General features: G+C 43.7%; 1 protein-coding gene and 1 long non-coding RNA gene across 3 annotated transcripts in view; one reads left to right on the forward strand and one right to left on the reverse strand.

Moving 5' to 3' along the window:
• Positions 1-21,671, forward strand: part of SLIT3 (slit guidance ligand 3) — a 586,046-nt gene that overhangs the window by 243,702 nt on the left and 320,673 nt on the right. The gene's annotated exons all lie outside the window — the stretch shown is intronic.
• LOC121158775 lies at positions 1,631-20,971 on the reverse strand. The gene is made up of 2 exons (XR_005884217.1): positions 20,837-20,971; positions 1,631-1,956 (listed from the first exon to the last, which is right to left on the reverse strand). It is a non-coding gene; the product is annotated as an uncharacterized LOC121158775 (long non-coding RNA).

Raw genomic sequence — 21,671 nt, forward strand, 5'->3', positions numbered from 1 at the left:
AAGCTTCACTGACCCTTAGTTAGAATGTGGGTATGAGACCAAGCCCTTAGAGAGATTGTTGAGAGAGGAGTTAGAGTGGGTAGTAGGCAATTAGGGTATTCTGGGTCCCCGAGTAAAAAGAGAATTTCCCCACCATGTCTTGGATTCACCAGGGCACGTTTCTTCCAAGGGACAGGGGTGCTATTAGCATATCAATTCCCCACCTGAAGTATGGCCACTACCTCTGGCCATTGTGGGAGGGCCTCAGGCTGATCTCTTTATCATTGAAAGGAGAGCAGGAAGAAGTAATACACATCTGCCTAAGGCCTGGAATGTCCTATGTCTGGCACCTCTGTGGCCTTTTGTGCCAAGGCCAGGTACCATGGAAACCAGGAATTTTCTTTGTTCATGGAGAAACATCTTTGAGGGAAACCTTTAAAAGGTGCATTTCCCCACCATTGATTGGGGGTTCTTCTTTTCTTCCTGCCACTATGGCAGAAGGTTTGGCTTCTTGTCCTCCTGCCACTATGGCAGGGGCTGAGGGTCTTTTCTATCTCAAAACCCCCTCCCGTCACTAGGATGGGAGTTTTTCTTCTCAGCTTTTCTAATAAATCTTGCTTTAAAACTAAACTGTGTCCGCATGAAAATTCTTCTTTCCTGCGAGACAAGAATTTGAGCTTGTTGCCATACTCGGAGTCAAAAATCCTGCAACATTGTGAAAATGAGAGCATAGGATGGGCTCTTCTCAACTGTTATATGTATATGGAACTGTCTTGGATATGAATGTATCATGCATGTACAGAGGTATACTGCAGAAAGTTCGTGGCAAATAGAATTAAAATACAAGTTTCTTTGGTATAAACAATATTTGAAATCCATGCAGTTACTTTCCATGAACTTTTTTTCTCTTCTTATTTGAAAGATTCTTTCATCTGCTTGCTGTTCATGTTACAGATGCTCATAATGGGGCCGGGATAGACCAAAGCCAAGAGCTCAGAACTCCCTCTTGGTCTCTTATGTGGGCGGCAGGAACCGAAGTACTTGATCAGCTGCTGCCTCCCAGGGTGAGCAGCAGCAGCAGGAAGCTGGAGCAGATGTAGACTAGGCAGAATCAAACCCGCTACCCTGAGAAGCAATGTGGGCACCCCAAGTGGGGATGAAAGCTGCTGTGCCGTATGGCTGTCCCGCTAATAACTTTTTGAAGTCCTCTCATACACATAGATTTCAAAAATGCTTGGACAAAAAAATAAACTTTCCTTTTGTGTGAACTTTTTGAAATAATCCTGTGGGTAGATGTATATACACATACTCACAAGTATTCAGTCATCAGTTAGCATATTGTGAAGATAACGTATGCACCGTAGTCGGTCAGATGTTCCTGGTGTTCTGATTAACAGTATTCAAAATGGAGATCATAGACCAGCACCAGTCAGCCACCTTGTATTCCTGGACCACAATAAGTATTGGAATTGAGAGTCAGCATTCATTGCATTTGTAGTGCTTTGACATTGCTGAGACATCCAAGCCATGTACATTTCTTTAATGCTTTGTGTTATATTCTGCAAAAGTGGCGTGCATGATTGATTGGGAATGTAAAAGAATTCAAAGAAAAAGGAAACACACAGAACACAATCCGGACCTTCATAGTTGGACGCTCCTCCTTGCCTTTCAGGTGCAAAGGCTTTATTAGGAGTGAGAAGAGATGGCTACATAAAGTTGTGAAACAAAAGTGCAAACACAATCGTGAAGAATACTGCCAGCAGACAGCCGTAAATGGGCAAGCGCCACAGCAGGGGCTGGGATAACATGTTCCACAGACGGCCGTAGGGCGAGGTTGCCCTGTGGGTCGATTCTTCCTTAAGCAGGTGCATTTGTTTTGATTTCGCTGGCATCTTGGGCCTCTTATCAGGGACTGCGCTTGCTCTTTCCCTTCTCATTTTGGCAGCCTTTTGGGTTAATCTCCTGGTGAGCGAGGACCTGCAAAATGAAACTGGATGGAGTTATATGTCAGACTCCAACAGGCACACACTAAATATCCCACTCCATTATCCCTGATGGGGCTTTGATGTTGGCATGAAGCACGTCAGATTACACAGGATGTCATGTCATGTGTCAAATCGGGGTTGGAGACTCCATCCTGACACTTTAATTAGTAGGGGGGGATGGGCGGTACGGGTGTGTTATTTTTCTGTTCCAAGGCAATGACCCTAAACTCCTACTGAGAACTATTTAGTTATGGCCATAAAAAAAAGCAGCTTCTCTCCTTCTAAAAACGTAGCTTGTATCCCCTATGAGCATGGCTGTGGTGTCACCTAATGGAAACAGCCAAGGGCCAAGAGATGGAGAGCTTCTCTAGACTCCAGCCCGGAGAGAACAACCTGTATGAGGTACTCTTCATCTTCAGCCATGTGTGTGATTCTCACTTAACTATATAGCTACTACTCATGCTCCTATATAACTCCTGGGAGTATGAAGCTACTTCAGGAGTCTCTGGAATATGGCAGTTAAAATCTGGTTTGGTGCAAAAAACTTTGGAAAGCACACATTTTCCCTGAATTTCTTGCAGACCCCTCCTGTTAGCTGCTGAAGATAGTGACACCTGTGACATTGCTTAACCTGCGGTGAATGATGGATCACCACGTTGCAGTGGGCGGGGGGAGGAGGGGAGCTGCAGTCAAAGGCCTCTGTTGTTTTGTTTTTTTAGAAACTATACTCATTACCTGACCACAGTTAGTCCCATCTCTGAAAATACCATCATCTGCCTGTCCCACCCAAAGCAGGGGTGAGTGTCAAGGCTCTAAGATAGATTCCACCCAGAAAAGTTTCTAGGCATGACCAAAGCTCTTTGCACTTGTGAACGTGGCCTTGGTAATGGGAAACCTGCACTTTGCTCTCTGTTCCCGGAAGAAGGTCGTCCAACTTAATACCTCGTGAAATCTCTGGGTGTCAATAAACCGCATTCATTTTGACATCTAGACTCCTGTGTAATTAAGACCTCTGGTCTGGTGCTTGGTTTATCAGTGTGTGTGTAGATTCTCATTTACATAAGACTTGGGTTTTCCCCAGACACTGACAAAAAAAAAAATACTATTAACAATGAAAGAGCTGAGGATAGAGTTACAACCCTTCGTGTCTCTAATCCCTGCTTAACATTTCCCCTAAAAAGAACATTGCCCTATTTGGAAATTAAACGCTACACACTGGGGTGTTCTTTGTGGAGCGAGAGGGGAGGTAGGCTTTCCAGGGCTTTCTTTGGAGCTTGAAAAACATCCGATTTCATCCCCCTTATTCAGCCAGGAAGCCAAATCTGCTGCACAATGGGAGGGTGGATTCTTCCTCTGCCTTTGACAAAACAAGGCTCCAGCTTTTCCACCTCCCTGCTGCTCCGCGCTAAAAACGGAGGCTGGCCTCAGAGATGCCCTAGGTGCTCTCACCTTGTTCTGTTTGTTCAGGCCTAGGTCTGTTGGATGTAACTGGATCCTGCAAAAGAGGAGAGTGACTCCTGGGGGTGCTGCTCCCCCACTCACCCCTCTGATCCATTTCAGAGCTTCCTCTAGGGTGCAAACTAAGGTAGGTAGGACCCAGTGCTTTGGAGATGCCCCCTTTGCTGCTCACATTCAGAACTGTAAAGGGGAGGGGATGGGGCAGTTAATTTTTGCAACTCTGATGAGAAATGCTGTATCTAGAGGTAGGAGCACTTTCACAAGGAGTGTGTCTTGTGGGACACAAACTATGGGACCTGAGAAATGGCACATCCTCTGTGGGCCTGCATTCGTCATGGATGTGCTCGTGTGTAACGCTGGGGATGAGGAAAGGAGCCCTATAATAACGCACTGGAGATGCTGGTGTTTAGTCCCTCCGTGTATGTTCTAAGTAGAAGGTCATCAGGGGGTGCTGTTCAAGGAGCCTCCCATTGCTCCGTGTCCCAGGGCAAGTTATTAATACCTCTCTGGGCCTCACATGCCCTATCCCACAAATGCACAATCACGATGCCCACCCTGTAGAGCAGCTGTGAAGAGCACATGAAAGAATCCTTATAAAGTATTTAGAAAAGTGACTGACATGAAGCTGGCACTCCAGGCTGCCTATGATGTCTGGCAGCATTATCATTACCACGACAAATGTCCCCTTCTGAATGAGGGAAACAATGATGGCTACACTACCGCTAGGGGTCCCTACAATAGCTGGTATCTATTATCTATTCAATGCTGACGGCGTTTGATGACATCCAAGAGTGTAACCACAGTTTGCATACAAATTCTCAGGATTCCCGAGATAATACTAGTGCTTGGACTCTGTGCCACAGACTGTGACTACATTAATGTAGAATCCAGCTGGGTATCAAGTCTTAGCAAAGTTCATCAGGTGATATATCAAAGGCTAGTGGATGAGTGTTAATTTTGATTATGAACAAAGCCCTGGAATGTGAATAATGTAAGTTGTAGTTCCCCAAGTGTGCTGTTTACCATGGGTGTCGTGTGAGATCCTATTTACATGATTTATTTAATCCTTAATAGTCCTACAACTATTTTAATGTGAATTAGCAAAAGTATAACATTAGTAACTCTGATTTCACAGGTAATTTTTTCAGGTTAAAATTTTTCTCTCTCTTTGTTTTTTTTTTGAGAAATTTATTTATTTTGAGAGGTAGAGAAACAGAAAAAGAGCTCATGCCCCAGATACCTGCAGTGACCAAGCCTGGGCTGGGTCGGAGCCAGGAGCCTCACATACGCGGCAGGCTCTTACATGGGACGCGGGAACACAGTTGCTTCAGCTGTCACCACTGCTGTCTAAGGCCCACACTGGGATCAGGAAGCAGCGCTGGGAATCAAACCCAGGCACCCTTCCAGAATGTCTTTACGAAAACAGCATAGTGGGTGGGGAATGCCTGGTGATGCAAACGCAATTGTTTGGTATAGAAATGATTGAAGTTTGAAATATATGATAGGACCTGTTGATATAATTGAGTAAATGTGATTAATCTAAAGAATAAAATAATGTTTTCAGCTGGGTGCAAACATTTTTGCATTGAGAAGTAAAGGGAGCTTTTTTTAATGCAGTGAAAATTCTAACCCCTCAAAGAATATAAAATTCTTTGTTTCTAATAACTTAGTTTCAGAGTACAATAAAAAATAGGATAAATGCAACAATAAAACTAAGTCAACTCCTATTTTCTCAGAAATATACATATGTTGCATATATTGGCATAGCTGGTGATACCATGCATTTTCATAATGCTTTAGCACTGACATAATACTTTGACATTGTTAGTGCCCGGCTGAGACTGGATTATTAGCTCCTTGTCCACGTATGGGACAAATGAAGTCCACAGGGATTAGGAGAGTTGCCTGTCTCCTGTTACACAGCCACGGCATGATGGTACAAGACTGGAACTACATCCTGTCAATCCAAGGTGGTACTTTTTATTGCCACCACTTCTGCTCTTCTAAATCTTCTCCATGATGCCTGCTCACTGTTGCATAATTGCCCTGCAGGACTTGTCACATGTTGTAAGAAAGGAAAAGTCCCTAGTAACCTCTTCATAGGTCTCTTCAGTGAAGAAGCTCTTGACCGTCTATTTTTTTTTTCTCAAGGCATTAGCCAAAGTCATTATGGTTGTCAATCAGTCATGACAGTCATTCCTGAAATCTTTGCTATTATTGCTTGCATAAATGGGCAACCCTGCTCCCTTGACCCCTGCTGTCTGACAGCTCCTGCTGCTCTGGGCCCCAGTCAGCTGCTTCTCAGAATTTCTCAGCCAAGCCAGACACCTGTTGCTTCAAGTGCCACTATGTGTAGAGGGGGTATCACTCCCTATCCACCACAATGGTCACACCATAAGGGAGTAGTTAGTACGGAATAAGTCAATAAATACTATCTACATGAATGAATTCAGCGTGAAAAATCTGAGGAACAGCTTACCCACCCCAAGGTCAGGATGCAATTTTCCTGCCTAACTGACTGCAAGCCAGGAGATAGAAAGTTCTTGTGAGAACCTCAAAGCTGGTCGGGGATGGTAGTGCATCTTCCTGAATCAGCTACCTGCTTGCCTAGTGCTGCTACCATGTTGGATATGTTATACAGCAGTGTGAACCTGTCAGTGACCCTCTAAGCTACATCTTTAGGTGAAATATCCGATGACCCCACCCCACCGCCCACCCTCCCATTAGCTCTCCCAGGAGTTTCTGTGGCAACACATAAAAATTAAAGGGTCACAATTTAGAAACTGCATACCTAGTGCACAGATGTAATAACCAGAGCTTAAAAAATTATCTCTGTTTCCAAGGACCTCACTTTCTTCAGTACGTTACTTTTATTAGTCCAACCTCAGTTTCTTTACCATTCAGATAGATGCAGTATTGTTTATCCTACTTAACTCATTGGATTGTTTTGTAGATAACATAAGATAAAAAGGAAAATATGTTGGCTAGGTAAGAGAACTCTGCTTATTTGAGACTGGGTTGCACCAACATTATTTCTTTTCCTCAAGGGCCTTTCAATGTAGGCAGAAGATACACTGATTTCCATAAGGACATCCCAAAGACAAAGTCACGGAGCAAATGTAACATTCATCGACATCCTGGGCTGAGGTGGATGATCAGGAGGAGACAGTGTTCTATAAGAGATCTCAGTTTGTGGATAAGGAGACCTGGGTCTGAGCCTACCAGGGCATCACTTCACTAGCTAGACGAGTTTGGTAGGTCATGTCACCTCTGGGTGCTCACTGGCTCCACCATAAAATGTAGAGAGTGGAGAGCGAGTAGAACATGAAGAAATGGTTATGACATCAGGGTTGTTCAGGGAATCATGGAAGCAATAAAGTTAGCCACAGAAAACATTAATATTTGCCGTGCACTTGTATGTTGAGCCAAGGGACCGTTAAGAAGTTGTCAGGGAGGATGCCCAGAATAGCAAGGAAGTATGAAGAATGACTTGCATGATGGCCTGAGCTTGCAACCAAAGTTGCAATCCAGGAGAGGACTGATTTCCAAGGACATGGCAGAGCTCATCCAGCAGGGTGAGTTCTCCACATCCAGGAGCTGAAGTAGCTGCAAAAAGCTTGGGATTACAAAGCAGAGGACAGCATTCAGATGGGTCAAATGTGTTAATAGGATCCCCAAGTACACTCAAGGAAGTTTGGTTTGGATTCAAAAAATACAAGCTGCATTAATAGAGCCCTCATGGATGGAAAATGTACACATACTAATTGCCCCTAAATTACAGTGGATTCCATTGCAATTGTGTATTCTCCTCCACTAACTTAACCATCGCCCTCCTCCCCCCCTCACACAGTACTAAAATGAATGTGTCATTGTAACCAAGATGAAAGGCCTTGAAATTTATTTTCCATTTTCCTCTAAGATCTCTTATTTGCAAAATATAGGAGGGTGTAGGTTACTAATCTATCTCAAATTTATTTAAAAAAAAAAAACAGTATTTCAAGGATTCATGTTTCTGGCTAGCTTTTCCAAGATTTCATTGTCTGCATGATTTTTCTAACACACAAATGACCTAAATTAATGGTTTTCAAAGAAGTTGTATGCATATCAGAGTCACCTGGAAATCTTGCTATGGCAGATTGCTGTGCCCAGGGTCTTTGGTTTCCTAAATCTGAAGTGGGGGACCTAAAAGTAGCATTTCTAGTAAGTTCCAAAGTAAATTAGATGGTACTGGACCATGGGCCATGGGCATAGGCCATTCTTTCAGAATCAATGAGCTAGAAACAAATCAAAGAATTTTATAGAGGCTCGTTAAAGCCAAGAGAGAGCAAACCTTGAAGTCCCATAGTTATATCTACTTGGAAAACAAGGTGCAACCTCTCAGAGCTGAAAAATTATTCAAGTCATCTACACCTGTGGCTATGGATTTTCTAAAGCATATGGATGGTTGATGAGATAAGTGTGGTTTGCTAAAGCATGGGAAAAGCCGAGGAGTTTGGGACAAAGGTCATCTCTTTCTGGAGCCCTCCTCCATACCCTGCCCCCTTGCTTGGCATGCACCCCTCTTTCTTCTGTTGGTTGCTGTTGTCAAAAAAATCTTTTCACAGCTTCACAACTGTCACACCTCCATTCCCTCTGCCTCAAGGCCACCAGAGTGCTAGCTCACATTTGTTTACAGATCACTTTTTGTGTAAGGCTGTGAGAAACTATAGGTTTCTAAAACCCACAAAACACTACACAGGTAGTCAACAGCAAATTTTGGGCTTTGGCTTTGGCCTTGCCTCTGGGTTACCATATGATCATGCAAAAAGCACTTCAACCTCTCAGTAGGAATTTACTCATCAGTTAAAGGAATAAGTGTTCTTTCCCTTTTGGCCCCTATGGACCTTTCCCTAGGAAAATGCGCATGTGCACATTAAATGCAAAACGCTGGTTATGATTTTTAGACTGCTTAGATAATGATGTAGTGATAACCACCAATAATAATAGCACTTTTCTTGTGCCAGCTGGGTGCTAGGCAATGTGCAAAGCGCTGCCAATGCATGGCGTGATTCATCCTTGCACAGCAACTCTATGAGAGTCTTCTCATCTCTAGATGAAAAAACAATCCCAGATGGAGACAGGAGTTCATCTTAGTCACCCAACTGTCGATAACAGATTGGGATTTGAGGGGATCTCCCCTGCCCTGAAGCTGATAAATGGTCCTTGGCCAGAGGACTGTGGCTTCACAGGGGACCTCCTTCTGGGTGATATTTTAAATTCTCCTGAACGCTGAAGTCCAGAACCCACAGGTTGTTCCCCAGGTACAAACAGCTAAGCATAGGAGAAATGACCCCTGGTGCTCTCAAGGCTTCTGTGCATTCGAGCGGGTCACAGGGTTGAGAATGTAAAGCATCCTTGGGGATCAGACTCAGCAAAGCAAGTCACCACAGAGCCACACTTCTCTTCCTTTGTGTGTGCCCTAAACGCCAAGACTGTCTTATCATCCTTGTTTCTGATCAGAGGCAGCTTCCTTTAATGGAAAGGGGGAAGTGGCCCATCCCAGCTTGGGCAGGTCAGTAATGTGACGAGATAAAGGGCAGCTCCTTAATGAAAACCACTCTGCCTCCTGCCAGCAATGGAGTTTTCTTAGTACATTTCAAGTCCTCTAACACCTCTTCCCAGATCAATGGCTTTTCATAAATGCACCAGGAGATCTTTGAACCACTAATGCTTCAGGGGCTGTTTAGGTTTGGAGTCAAACTGTTTAATATAACTCTCCTCCAAGTCTGGCTCCATTGAAAGGTTTCAGGAAACAAGAGGTGGGGGAATGTATGAAAAGCAGAACCATCATGGCCAAGTGACACTCCCCACCCGCCTCAGCCTCCTGTTTATATAAGCAAATTGACCAGGCTGATTACATTCAGGAGGGGGAGGGAGGAATGAAATGGCATGTGGGTCATGGGAGAGAGTTGAGTGAAAAGGAATCAGATCAAAGGTGCCTTTTGATTGGAGTGAAACAAGTCATTTGCTTAGGCAGGGGGAGGCCATTGATTGGCTTCATCAACAGATTAAGTCATCAACAGATTAAGTATTTCAATAAAAACTACACCTTGCCAGCCAAGTGCAGGCTAGACATCCACGCGCTCCTGGGAAAACGCGTGTCATTTCATTTAAACACTTGTTTAAATTCTGAGGCTAAAGGAGCAGTCTCACTGGAAGGTGAATGAATGACTGTGAGGTTCTATACCATGGAACTCTGCTCCATGAATTTGCTCCCACATTTGCATTCCTGTAGCCCTTGGTGCAAATGAAAATGAAACAGCAATAATAGCGAGCATTTTCTGGATGTTCGCTGAGAGGCACAATGTTATATATACTGTATCTTATCTATGGCTTTGACTCTACTGACCCTCAGGGCAGATGAACCACTTGGCTGATCAACAACAGGATTCTCAGTTACCTTCTTCCTCTTCTTGACCATCCTATGTCTGTCTAGCCACATGAAGAACATCTACTATCAGCTAATGTTTAATGGAATTCTTCCTAAAGATCTGTGGCTTTATAGTGATTTCATAGACTTCTCTAGAGGCAAAGACCATGTGGTCCATTGTGCTTTTTGGACAGTAGATACTTGCTCCCCATCCTATATTCTTGAAAGTAGCTTTATAATTTGGATTTTTTTTTTCAGTTTATAGTATTTATAAAAATTAATGGCATAAAATCATGACTTCTAATATCACATAAAGACAGAAGGAACTACCAAAAGTGGCAGTCATTAACATTTTGATAAATAGCCATCTACTCCTTGGCTTGAATTCATCAGGATGTACTTTGGATAGAATTATATTATGTACGCTGTTTTATAGCCTAGGTTTTTTGTTGTTGTTGTGTATTTTTTTTTTTACTAGCAGTATTCTTTAGGCACCTTTCCATCTCAATAAATACAGGTCTTCATCAACTTGTTGTACAGTGGTCACTTGATATCCACAAGGGTGTTATTCCGGGACCAATGCTTTTCCTCTCTGCAAATACTAAAACCTACAGATGTTCAAGCCCCTTATAAAAATGACATAGTATTTGCATAGCCTACATGCATCCGCTGATACTCTTTAAATCATATCTAAACTATTTATACTACCTAATATCATGTAAATGCGATGCAAATTGTCATATTGTGTTATTTAGGGAATAATAAGAAAAATATGTGGACATATTTAGTACAGATACAGTATATTTAAAAAAAAATATCTTTTAGCTGTGATTGGTTAAAGCCACAGATACGGAACCCATGGAAGCAAAGGGTTCACTGCACTCATGTTAGGAGCTGTGCAGTATCACTTCTGTGGCTATGCTGTCATGCGCTTAATCCACAAGAGATGGTCTTGGCAGTCCAAGATTGCTTTTTTTTTTTTTTTTTTTTTTTTTTTTGATAAAGATGCAGCCAACATTCTTGTACTTGACATTTGATGCTCATCTCTCAGGCCCTATTCTTGACCAGACTTTCCGGAAACTTCACACCCTCAACATTTGCTTCCATCAGAGCTCTAGAAATGGCAAAATACATACTTAGTCTATATTTCAGGATGCTGCAGATATTCATACAATGTGTCTTTTAAGTTAAAATTAGACTGTGGTATTTTCCTTGGAACAGAAGGAAGTCCCAGGTGCTCATTTCTGATTTGGTGATTTGGTTCTTCTGAATATGTTCATCTCCTTTCCTGCTCAACACTCCTGTTAAACAAGGAGCCCTACCCCCCCAACCAGAGTTTGAAGCCATTTTCGTAAGTGTCCTGCCTATTAAATGGCTGTGGACAGCAAATAATCCTGGGATCAAAGGTTAATGAATGCCTGCAAGTGCCTATGTAGAGGAGGCAGGCTGGCGATTTGAGGGTTTGGTAATAATGTGCTCCCTTTTCAAGGTCATGGATGCCACTGAACCAATGGGAATCATAGGTTGCTGTGGCTACCACAGAACCAAGCCAGGTACAGTGGTGAAACTCGGAGAGTGTTCGGATTTTAATGATAATACAAATTACAAGCTCCAAGAACCTGTTTATTGTTTTCTATCAGCTAAATGAAGGCAATTTGTAGATTTAGATTTTTTTGATGAGCTATCACCATGGTGATGGAATTGGAAATTCTTTTTTTCCTGACAATATTACTGCTAAACCATTTGTTTAATTATTTGCATACCATGACACCAGGAGGCTGATTGGGCTCTGTGCTTCTCTATTAAAAGAAGAGCTGATCTCAGCCATGTCTTAGGTTCCTTTCAGTGTGGGTTTCTTGCACCTGAACTCTACTGGGATAGAATGAGGCCCCTGAAGTCCCCATAATCCATCCCCCAAAACAAACCCATAAAATATCAAGACCAAAATGGTAAAAGAGCCAAAAATTGTCCATCTGCTTCAGGACAATGATTTTGAGCCTTTCTGCTTCTTCTCTGGAGCACACTGCACATCACATTACAGAATGCCCCACAGGGGAGCAATGTTGGAAGTAGACATTCAGTCACCATGATCCTCTGGAATGATCTTGAGAATTCAGGAGCCTAAGTTGTTTTTTTCTGCTCTGCAGTTGGAGTCAGTTCTGAATTTGCTTGAGTTTCTTTAACATTCCAGATGGATTCAAAATATTTTTTAATTCTCTCTTGTATGGCTCTGACTGATGTAAGAGACATATCCAGAAAGATTCCTTTCGTTTGTTTTTCTTCAAGTGTGGTCTGGCATAGTAGCTTCCTGAAGCTTCTCACGCTTTGCCCTGACCCACCCTTCCATCAGAACTCTGAAAAAGTGCCAACCCCAATAACTGAAGAGAAGCTTCCAAAGGGAAGTCATTAAATCTTACAAATTGTTTTCCATCTTAGGAGATTTGAAGGTGTCTGAAGGTTCCCAGAGTCCACATTGTTCTCTGATCTCACAACCCTGTGGAAATACTGTACCCCCTGTCCAGGCCAGAATTGCTGCAAGCTGCATCTGTATCTTGGGTTCCCATTGTTTCTATGTTTCTTTTTCCTTAATCTGCTTCTCTTCCACCCCCCTATCTGTGTGCTGTGTTCTTCTTTAATGACAAGTGTGGGACTTTTGGGTCTGTTTTTTTTTTTTTCATCCATTTGCTTCTGCAGAACATGTTACAGCTTGGACAGGTATGAAGCTTAGGCTGTGTCACACTCCACTGCCACCCATAAACATTACTACTTGCCTCCCTTTCCAAACCCAATCCCTTGTATCTTCTCCCAGTCTTCCACCCTGGCTCTGGAAACCAGAGGAACTTGCCACTGAGAGCAGGGTTATAGCCCAGTCTACTTTAAAAATCCCATAGATGTGCTGGTGAATTCCTACAGAAGAAACGCATTCACTCTCCCTGCCAGGGAGATGATGCTGGCAGATAGCTCTCTCCAGTGGAGAAATGTGTTACTTGAAGGGAGGGGATTTTCATCTGCCCCCACCTTACATTGAAGGTAGCATACTGTATTAGATGAAGGGTGAAACCCCAAAATTGTAGCCAAATTCTAGACCCACTGCTTATCCATAAGACACACGGATGGTGTGCAGTAGACAAGAACTAATCTTGCATCCCTTTCCAATGTCCCACTGCTTCCTGGAATCATTGCCATCCTTGGTTCCTAGTCCCCAGAGGATAGTGGAGAAATCTTTCTCTCTGCCCACCCAGAGTTTCTTCTAAAGCAGGTCCTGAAAACTCTTCCTGCATTTTCCTGTTACTCCAAACCCCACCATATCCAAGAAGATGCTTAGGGCAGAAGGAATCAAAATCTCTGACTCCACCTTTCATTGAGCTTTTAACCTTTCATAGTTTCCAAGGAAAGTTTGATTTTTGCAGTAGGCTAACACAGAGAATATATATAGTAGATAGAATTCAGTCTGCCAAGATCAGTATTCAAAAAAGGTGACTTCAATTGCTCACAACACTTGCTCACTCGAGTCCACTTTCCACTTTTCACAGGAACCAAATCACAGATGATCATGGTCCCTCTCTTTCCCTGGGACTGTATCTGAGTACCAGGATATGGCAGTGTGCAGTGTATGGGAAAAAGCAGTGACCCGAATTTATAAGGCTGAAGACTTTCCATCTTGGCATCCAGTAGTAGCCTCATCTTGCTCACTTTTCTTCTTCCCTACAATTTGAAAACAAATTTTTTTTTGCATTTTATTTGAAATGCAGAGGGGCAAAGAGGTAGGTATTTATTGGCCATTTGTCGTCTTATGTGAAATGTTTATTAAGATTATTTTTCTCATTTCTTAACTGAATTGGTTGGTTTCATTGTTGTGGTTGCTGAGTCCCTTATGTGCTCTGGATATTCATCTTTTGTCAGAGGAAGAGTTTGTAGGTATTTTCTCCCATTCTTTGCTTTACTCTTCACAACGTTGATTGTTTGCTGTGCAGAAGCTTCTGAGATCAGTGCCGTGTGATGGAACGTTCTGTAGGGATAAATATGTTCTATTTGTGCTTATTTCCCTGATGGCAGCCACAGCCATGTGTGTCTGGTGTGGACAATAAATGAAATGTTTCATTTTAGTTAAATTCAAACAGCCACATGTAGCTGGAGGCTACCACACTGGATAGCATAGATCTCAATGTTTTAAACTTAAAAATCAAGAATTGATGTCTCTCTTCTCTGTGCTGTGCTGGGATGATCATCAGTCCCTAAGGCAAATGTGGAATATATCCTGGCCATCCAGGTACGAGGAAGTGTGTGGGTCTTACACAGCATGGGAACTCCAGTTACCACTTCAAAGTACTATCCCTCTGTTAGTGTGTTGTGTTTGGTCTCATTGGTTAAAATCAGTGGGCAGCAGAGAAACTGGACACTGCCTGTCCCTTAAAATATTGGAGAAGATGTTGAGACACCTCTGGGGATTGCAGTTATACTGAGAACTTGCTTTGGAAACGACAGAGCTAGTTAAATCTAAAATCCAGGCTGATTCTAACATGTGGACTTACGCAGATGAGAAAGTTTTGGCATCAAAGTAGTATTGACTTGCTCAAAGCTAAGCAGCTAGGTTTTGCAGAGAGCATCTGAGAGGGAGACCTGCCACATCATATTCAGAATTCTTTCCCCTGTACCTCATTGCCTTCTCTAAGATTCTAACCTCGGCTCTAGACTATCTAACCTCCCCGAGGCCACATCTTGTGCTCCACTACTGTGTGTGATGAAGATTCTGCCTGAAAGTGATGGGACTGGCATTTACAGGATGTGAGACATTGGGCAAAAAATCATTTTCATCACTAATACGCTAAGTGGTCCTTCCCTGTCCTTGCCCTTGCATCCAAGTAGCAGCCCCTACAGCCCACGTTTATGATTTTGGAGCTGCTCCAGGCATTGACTAAGGAGAAGACCACACCCCTTAACTTGTAGCCTAAAGAAAGAGAATCTGTGTTAACAATTGTGGCCATTACGGTAAATTAATATAATGCATAATGATTCAAGCTGATTGAGGTTTATGTCTCCGTCATTGAGAGGCAAAATGGCTTTTCCTTGATCAGTTGATGACTTGACTCCTTAACTCCCAACTCCTTCACCCTAGTGGTGGTTAAGAGGAACATCACTTCCTTCAGCAAGAGGCTATTTAGGTTCAACCCTAGGCTCATCTGCACCCTGGGGGAGGTTTCATAGACCAGGCCAGGCCAGGTTCCTATCATTTCACATGCCCCTTGTCAGCACTAAGTCATGTGATCATACCTAACTGTAAGGCAGGCTGGGAAATGTAGTCTGCTTATAGAACTAAGAAGAAGAAATGGATTCAGCTAGCCTGTCTCTGTCACCATTTGAATAAATATTTGCCAAACCTGTTTTCTGTGAAAGGCCAAACAACAAGGTAAATTTTAGGTTTTGCAAGCCATGCTGCCACTGTCTCAGTCACCACGGTATTCTGCAAGGTAGCTTTAGGCAATATATTAACAAAATGGCAGGGCTGTTCTGAGAAAACTTTATTGCAAAAACAGCTGAATTTGCCTCGAGAACTGCAACTTACGTGTCAGTTTGTACATCAGCCATGGGGAAACACTTGCTCAATAACAGCATTTTAGGCTATTTTGGAAAAAAAAGAGGGAAAAAAAGAAAAAAGAAATGGGGTGTCTTTTTTCTGTGATCATGCAAGTAAAAGTAAATGGATTGAGAGGATGTAGCAGGAATCAGGAAACATCTTTAATTAATCCTTTATAAAAGGATGATTTCAACTCTGCTTCCAAGAAAGGTGTGTACAACTCCAAGGAAAGGGAATGTCTATTAAACATATACGTTTCATGATATTGCCCCAAGTATCTTTGGGTTGGGCCAGTCCACATGTTGATATGCTCTTCAGCTTGATGTGTTGGTTGGTTTGTTGGTTTCTAAGGCAGACTGATGAAGAGAGATTGCTCTGAAGATGTGCAACAGCGAAGTCTGTGGCCAGGCTGAAGCCAGGAACTCCATGCAGATCTCCCATGTGGGAAGACAGAGCCTAGCCCCCGAGGCCATACCCTTCAGCCTTCCCAGGCATGTTAGCAGGGTGCTAGATGGGAAGTAGAGCAGCTAGGACTCAACAGACACTCTGAGAAGGGACACATCACAATGCCAGCCCCACACCCTCAGTGCTAGCCCCACACACTCATTGACTTTAACCAAGCTTTAAAAGTGGTGGAGGATTTCAATTTGCTAACCATTGGTTTCTCGCATTTTTGTGTTACCAGTTAAGAGACTTTGTGAATGAAGGAAATAAGATACAGTGTATGCACAATGACCCTGAATTAGGTAAAACTAACTTTTTCTTTCAAAGAAATTTTCAATGGGAGGAGGATAGGAGTGATATTTCTAATTTATTTGCCAATTACCCTGAGGATGTAATCTATTAGTAACAAATTGTGCTAAGGCTCAACACACTCTTAAATGTGAGGCAAGAGACTAGCATTGTAGGTTAGCATGTAAAGACATCACCTCTATGCCAGCATCCCATAAGGGCACTGTTTCATGTTCTGATTACTTTCAATTCAACTCTCTGCCAGTGGCCTGAGAAAAGAATGGAAGATGGCCCAAGTACATGGGCCTGAGCTCCTAGCTCCTGGCTTCAGCCTGGCTCCAGCCTGGCCAGGCCTTGTCAGTTGTAGCCACTTGGGGAGCAGATCAGCAGATGAAAAATCTCTTGCTGCATCTCTTCCACTCTCTGTTAACTCTTTCAAAGGGAAAAAAACTTACAGAAAAAATTAATTTTAAGCAATGGACAGGAAGTCTTTAAAACCCTGTAGGCAGTTGACTTCTTGTAAACATTCCATCACTTACATCCCTCCTCTGAAAAATGTCAATCCCAGCTCTGAGAAGAAACAATGTTTGCACCAGCTAGGGTAGGGATTCACTACTGTGTGAAATGAGTTGATCCAGGTAGGAGGTTCCAGTTTCTTATATCCAGTCACTTCCCCTATCCATGATGCTGCTAAAGGTTCTCCCTTGTTTAGCTCTATCCACTGGCGCCCTTCCCTTGGCACAGGCACAAGAGCCACATTAACCTGGGAAGCTCAGGGAGCAGCTGGGAGTCAGTGCAGAGTACTGAAGGGCAGCCCAGCCCAGAAAGGCAAAAACACATTCTAAGTGACCTCGACAAAATCACCATATGGGGGCCATAGGGGAGGGAGTCCCATTTGCCAGCCTGTGTGTTCATGCTCCAAAGATGCAGTACAAACGAAGGGAAAAAGAAATCTCCCTGTAGATACCTGCTTTCCTGTACAAATAGCCCAGTCGCCTGCAATTGCAATTGGTGGAGATGCTTAAATTCCTTTAGCCAGGATGATTGCAAAGCATTGGAGAGTGAAGAGCCCATCAGTACGTGTGTTTCTGTCATTCAGCACCCAGCTCAGAGATAAGAGAGCAAGGAAATAAATGAATCATTGATTTTTTTTTCTGCTTGGGTCTGACTCCTGAGCATGGGGCTTAGGCTGTACAGTCCTTCATCCTTACCTATGACACAACCAGCTCCTCTCCCTTTCATCTGTCTGAGAAAGCGGATTGCCAAAGCTGCTTCGTCTCCCTAGACTCAACAGTGTGGCCCTGTCCTGGGCTCAGGCTGGTGCTCTGGCCACTGTGCCAGTCACCTCTCTAGAAAAAGCAGCTGGTATCCTTTTTGGAATCTCAGTGACTCCACATTACTTTCCCTACTCTTCTTCATGATGCCAAATAAGCTAAAAACAATTTTGATTTTTTATTTGTCTTTGAGGTAAAACGACTTCCTTCCAGGGCTACTTAGCTGTAGCATTTTGCCCCCTCTTCTGGGTCACTGCCGTAGTGTACAGCACTGGGATCATCTGCTTCTACAGCAAGTTCTATGTGATAGCCACCCAGGGGTGCACAGGAAGTATTGGTTGACGCTGAGGAGCTGGCTGGCTAGAGATATCATGCAATTTGTCCTGCTCTTTCCAGCCCTGCTTGAAGCAGAAGCTGACATCGTTAGGAAGGCTCCCCAAGCTGCCAAGGTGGTGGCTGCTTTCCTCATCTGTCGAAGCTTCCTTCAGTGCAGGCTGCCAGCATTTCCAGATCTCTGCTTTTCCTGCCCCATCTCATGCCGTGGCGTCTCTTGGCTGGATCAGCTAAGGTCACATGTGAGCTGAGTCATTACGGAAGGAGCAAAAGGGGGTGTCCTGGAAGAGTCTAGAATGGGAGCTCTCTCAGCAGAGAGTTCAAGTCTGGAAGCCCAGACGATGCAAGAGCCATCCAATCCGCCTATTTCTGGGTGTCTCTGGCTGTTGTGGCCATGAGTTTACCTGACATCTTTTCAGGGATGACTGGGTCAAACTCTAGAACCATGCTGGCTTCTCACACAGGGTGCTGGGCGTTACCTGATATTTGAATAAGCTGCCACCCAGAAAACTTGAGTTCTGCCATACTGATTCACTTCCCAAAGACAGCAAAACTTGGGACTTGGAGACAAAGACAGCTGAACTCCAACCTCACACAGGCTGTGTGACCTTTGCAGGGTCACCTGTGCTCTCTAGGTGATGAAGCTGCTCTTTGTGGAAACACGACATGGCCAGTAATAAATAACATACATGAAGTATTTCCTGCATTCCTAACAGGACATGAAGTGCTTTGCAGAATTTGTTAATTGAAAAAAAAAAATTACGCCAAGCCTACGAAGCGTATCCTATTATTTACCCCATTTCACAGATTAAAAAAAGAAAAACTTGAGGTACAGGAATGTGCAGAATGTATGAGTCCCTAAATACTGTGCTGATGTGGCCAGGATTCAAAGAAATGGCCATGAGGTATTTGGCACAATTTAGAGCGGACAGTGTTCAGGACATGATAACTACATGTTTGTTTTTAGTGAGTGTGTTTAGTAGATGGATGCATCCCATATAAAGTGATTTCTAAATTTATATTCTCTTTTAAATTTTGACTTGTTTGAAAGATAGAGGCGCAGAGGGAGAGAACATGTTCCCATGTGCTGAATCACTTTTCAAATGCCTGCAACAGCCAGGCCTGGCTAAGCCAATGCCAGGTGGTAGGAACCGGGAATTCAGGTCTCTCACATGGGAAGCAGGAAGCCTATCACTTGGGCCATCACCGCTGCCTCTTAGGGTCTACGTTAGAGAGAAGCTGGAATTGAGAGCTGGAGCAGGGTTTCAAGTCCAGATACTTTGATGTAGGGAATCGTTATCTTAACCACTAAGCCAAGTGCTCACTCCAGAACAGATGTAGTTCATGAACAATGGTGGTATTTGTTTCAGTAAGCTAGCACTGTATGTCCCCTGTCCTAGGAAGACGTTTGAATCCATGAAGTCTCCTCCCCAAGGATGCAACACCATAGCTGAATTTTGTTAGCCATCTACCCATAAGCCCTGCCTCGGTTTTCATGGCAGAAAGATGCATTTCTGTCTGCTCAAATACTTTTGTAATAGTCCAAACCTCTTGGCACAAGGGCTGTATTTATTGCTTTGTATTCCCTGGACTCAACCAAGAGATTCTTGCTTGCTGACTGCCTGGTTTTTCTTATTCATCATTCAAAAGGTGACTTTGGGATTTGTCTTAGCGACTCAGAACTACATAGCTGAATTGTAATCAGGGGATGTAAGCTACAGCCCACCTTCAGAAAACAATTCCTGGCTTGCTGGCTTTCCTGTCTGCTACTGGGGCTTTCTGGCCCTTGAAGAGCATGTGAAGGAGACTTGGCAAAGAGAGAGAAAAACAGAAAGATGTGAGAACGCAAGCGCAATTGAGGGAGATAAAAGGACGGGAGGGCAGAGATGCAGTAATGTTTTTCATAGAAATAGAGAATTTTGAATCTGGAAGATCCTTCTAGATTTTCTATTCCAGTGTCTTCTTTTTATTGACAAGATTAGGAAGTCCCAAGAGGTTAACTGTAGAAAGTTACACACCTGTGGATTGTGACTGTTTTGGGGTGCTTGTAGCCAAAACTTCTCTCTATTCAGTCCATGCTCGCATGCACGTATGCACATTCACACACTGATTTTTGGAATCCCACTGATGAATGACTACTAGAACTGAGAATTTCAGTTTTCCTGTGCAGTGGCATCTACACCCATTCACACACTTGTAGGATATTTCCCCAGGAAACACACACTGACCTTGCCCTTGATGAAGTCTTTATATCCTGAGCATATGAACAGCCATCTGGATGGGGGTGGGGAGGAACAGGGATGATGGTTCCCATGTTCAGGGAAAGGGCCCAGAGGTGATCTTGTTTTATCATTAACTAACAGGTGGGATCTTCAGACAGTTCATGGAAAATGTGTATTATGAATGAACGTTAAGCATGGATTTCAACTTTTTTGCACCAAAAGCATTTTTTTAAGGTGGCATTTCATGAATATTGCATCCTTTTCTCTCATCCACTCAACAGAGTAGCTATGGTGTATGGGAGCTCCAGCCAGCCTGAAACAGCCAGGGTCTCTTTCTCAAACAGACTGGGAAGCAGAAAACCAAAGTAAATAAGTGAATATGTGTGGGGAGAAGCCACATGAGAAGAGCAGAATGATGCAGAGAAGAGCATGATGCAACAGGGTTCAAGAGGTGTGGCATGTGGTATTGGGATGGGGGAGAGGACCTCCCCAGGGAGTGGCTTTTTGGGTAGAGATCTGAACAGATGGAAGGAGTCATCCTTATTCCAAACCCATTTGCCCACCACGGAACTGCCCTGGGGCTCTGGTTTTAATTCCACCTGTGTCTTCACCTCAGCACCGGTGTAAAAGACAGAGGTCAAGCAGCTGCTTAAAGTGGAGTAACCCAATCTTGGACAAGGCCCAGGCTGGTTAGCCCTTTGAGAACTGAAACCTGTGATCAGGTCTCCCAGATCAGAGGGTCCAGTTTCAGTTTTAATTAGGATACCCAAAGAAATGTCCCTGTCCACTTTACTCAATTTCAGCTCCTCCCTCCTCTCCCCCAGGAAGAGGGCTTCCTGCCTCCAACCTGGAGGCCCTGGTATGCTTACCTCTTGCAGCTATCCTTGAGTTAGTGCTGAACTTGGAACTTGATTTGGATGGGCTCAGGAAAGGGTCAGATGGAAACAGAAGCCCCAGGTGTGATGTACAGGTGGGTAGTAAAAAGCCTGTGGGAGGTGGGGGCTTGGTGGTGAGGTTGTTTATAACCTTGGGCTGCAGCTCAGATTGTGACATCAGAGAAGAATGGGGCCACATTCAAGGCCAGGAGCTGAACAGGTCTTGCCCTTGTATCCAGGCATGTGGCACAGCCTCTGTAAAACAAGACAGAGCAATATCGTAGGGCTGTGGAAAACATCAAGAGACCCCCTTTTGGCGCTTGCCATGGAGTAAGCAGTTATGCATTATCTTCTTAACTCTCTCAACATTCTATACAGTGGGTAGTGTCCAAATTGCCTGGGGTCAGAGGTGTTTCAGATTTGGGATTTGGGGAAGGGGTGGGGGCTGGGAGATATTTGCCTATATGTAATGAGATATCTTGGGGACGCCCCCCTGCCCCTGTCTGTAACTCATTCATGAGTCACGTACCTTATGCATATGGCCTGAAGGGAATTCTATTCATTATTTCTAGTGCACCTGCGTTTTGACTGCAGCTTGTTACTTGAAGTCAGGTGTGGAATTCTCCACTTATGATGTCACAAAGCTTTGGATTTTAGAGTGCTGAGATTGGTGGTGCTGCTCTGTTCTCCTTTAACAGATGCAGAAAGCGAGACTCAGAGGTTAAGTAACTTTTGTCCAATGTGATCTGGTTAGTAGGCTGTGGGATTTATCCTATATCTAGGATCCTTATATTCCTCACAACTTTGCCTTTTGGCAAAGGCTCCGAGA

Source organism: Ochotona curzoniae, unplaced genomic scaffold, assembly GCF_017591425.1.
Source record: "Ochotona curzoniae isolate NIBS_2020 unplaced genomic scaffold, NIBS_Ocur_1.0 contig_1, whole genome shotgun sequence".
In the NCBI taxonomy this organism is placed as follows: Eukaryota; Metazoa; Chordata; class Mammalia; order Lagomorpha; family Ochotonidae; genus Ochotona; species Ochotona curzoniae.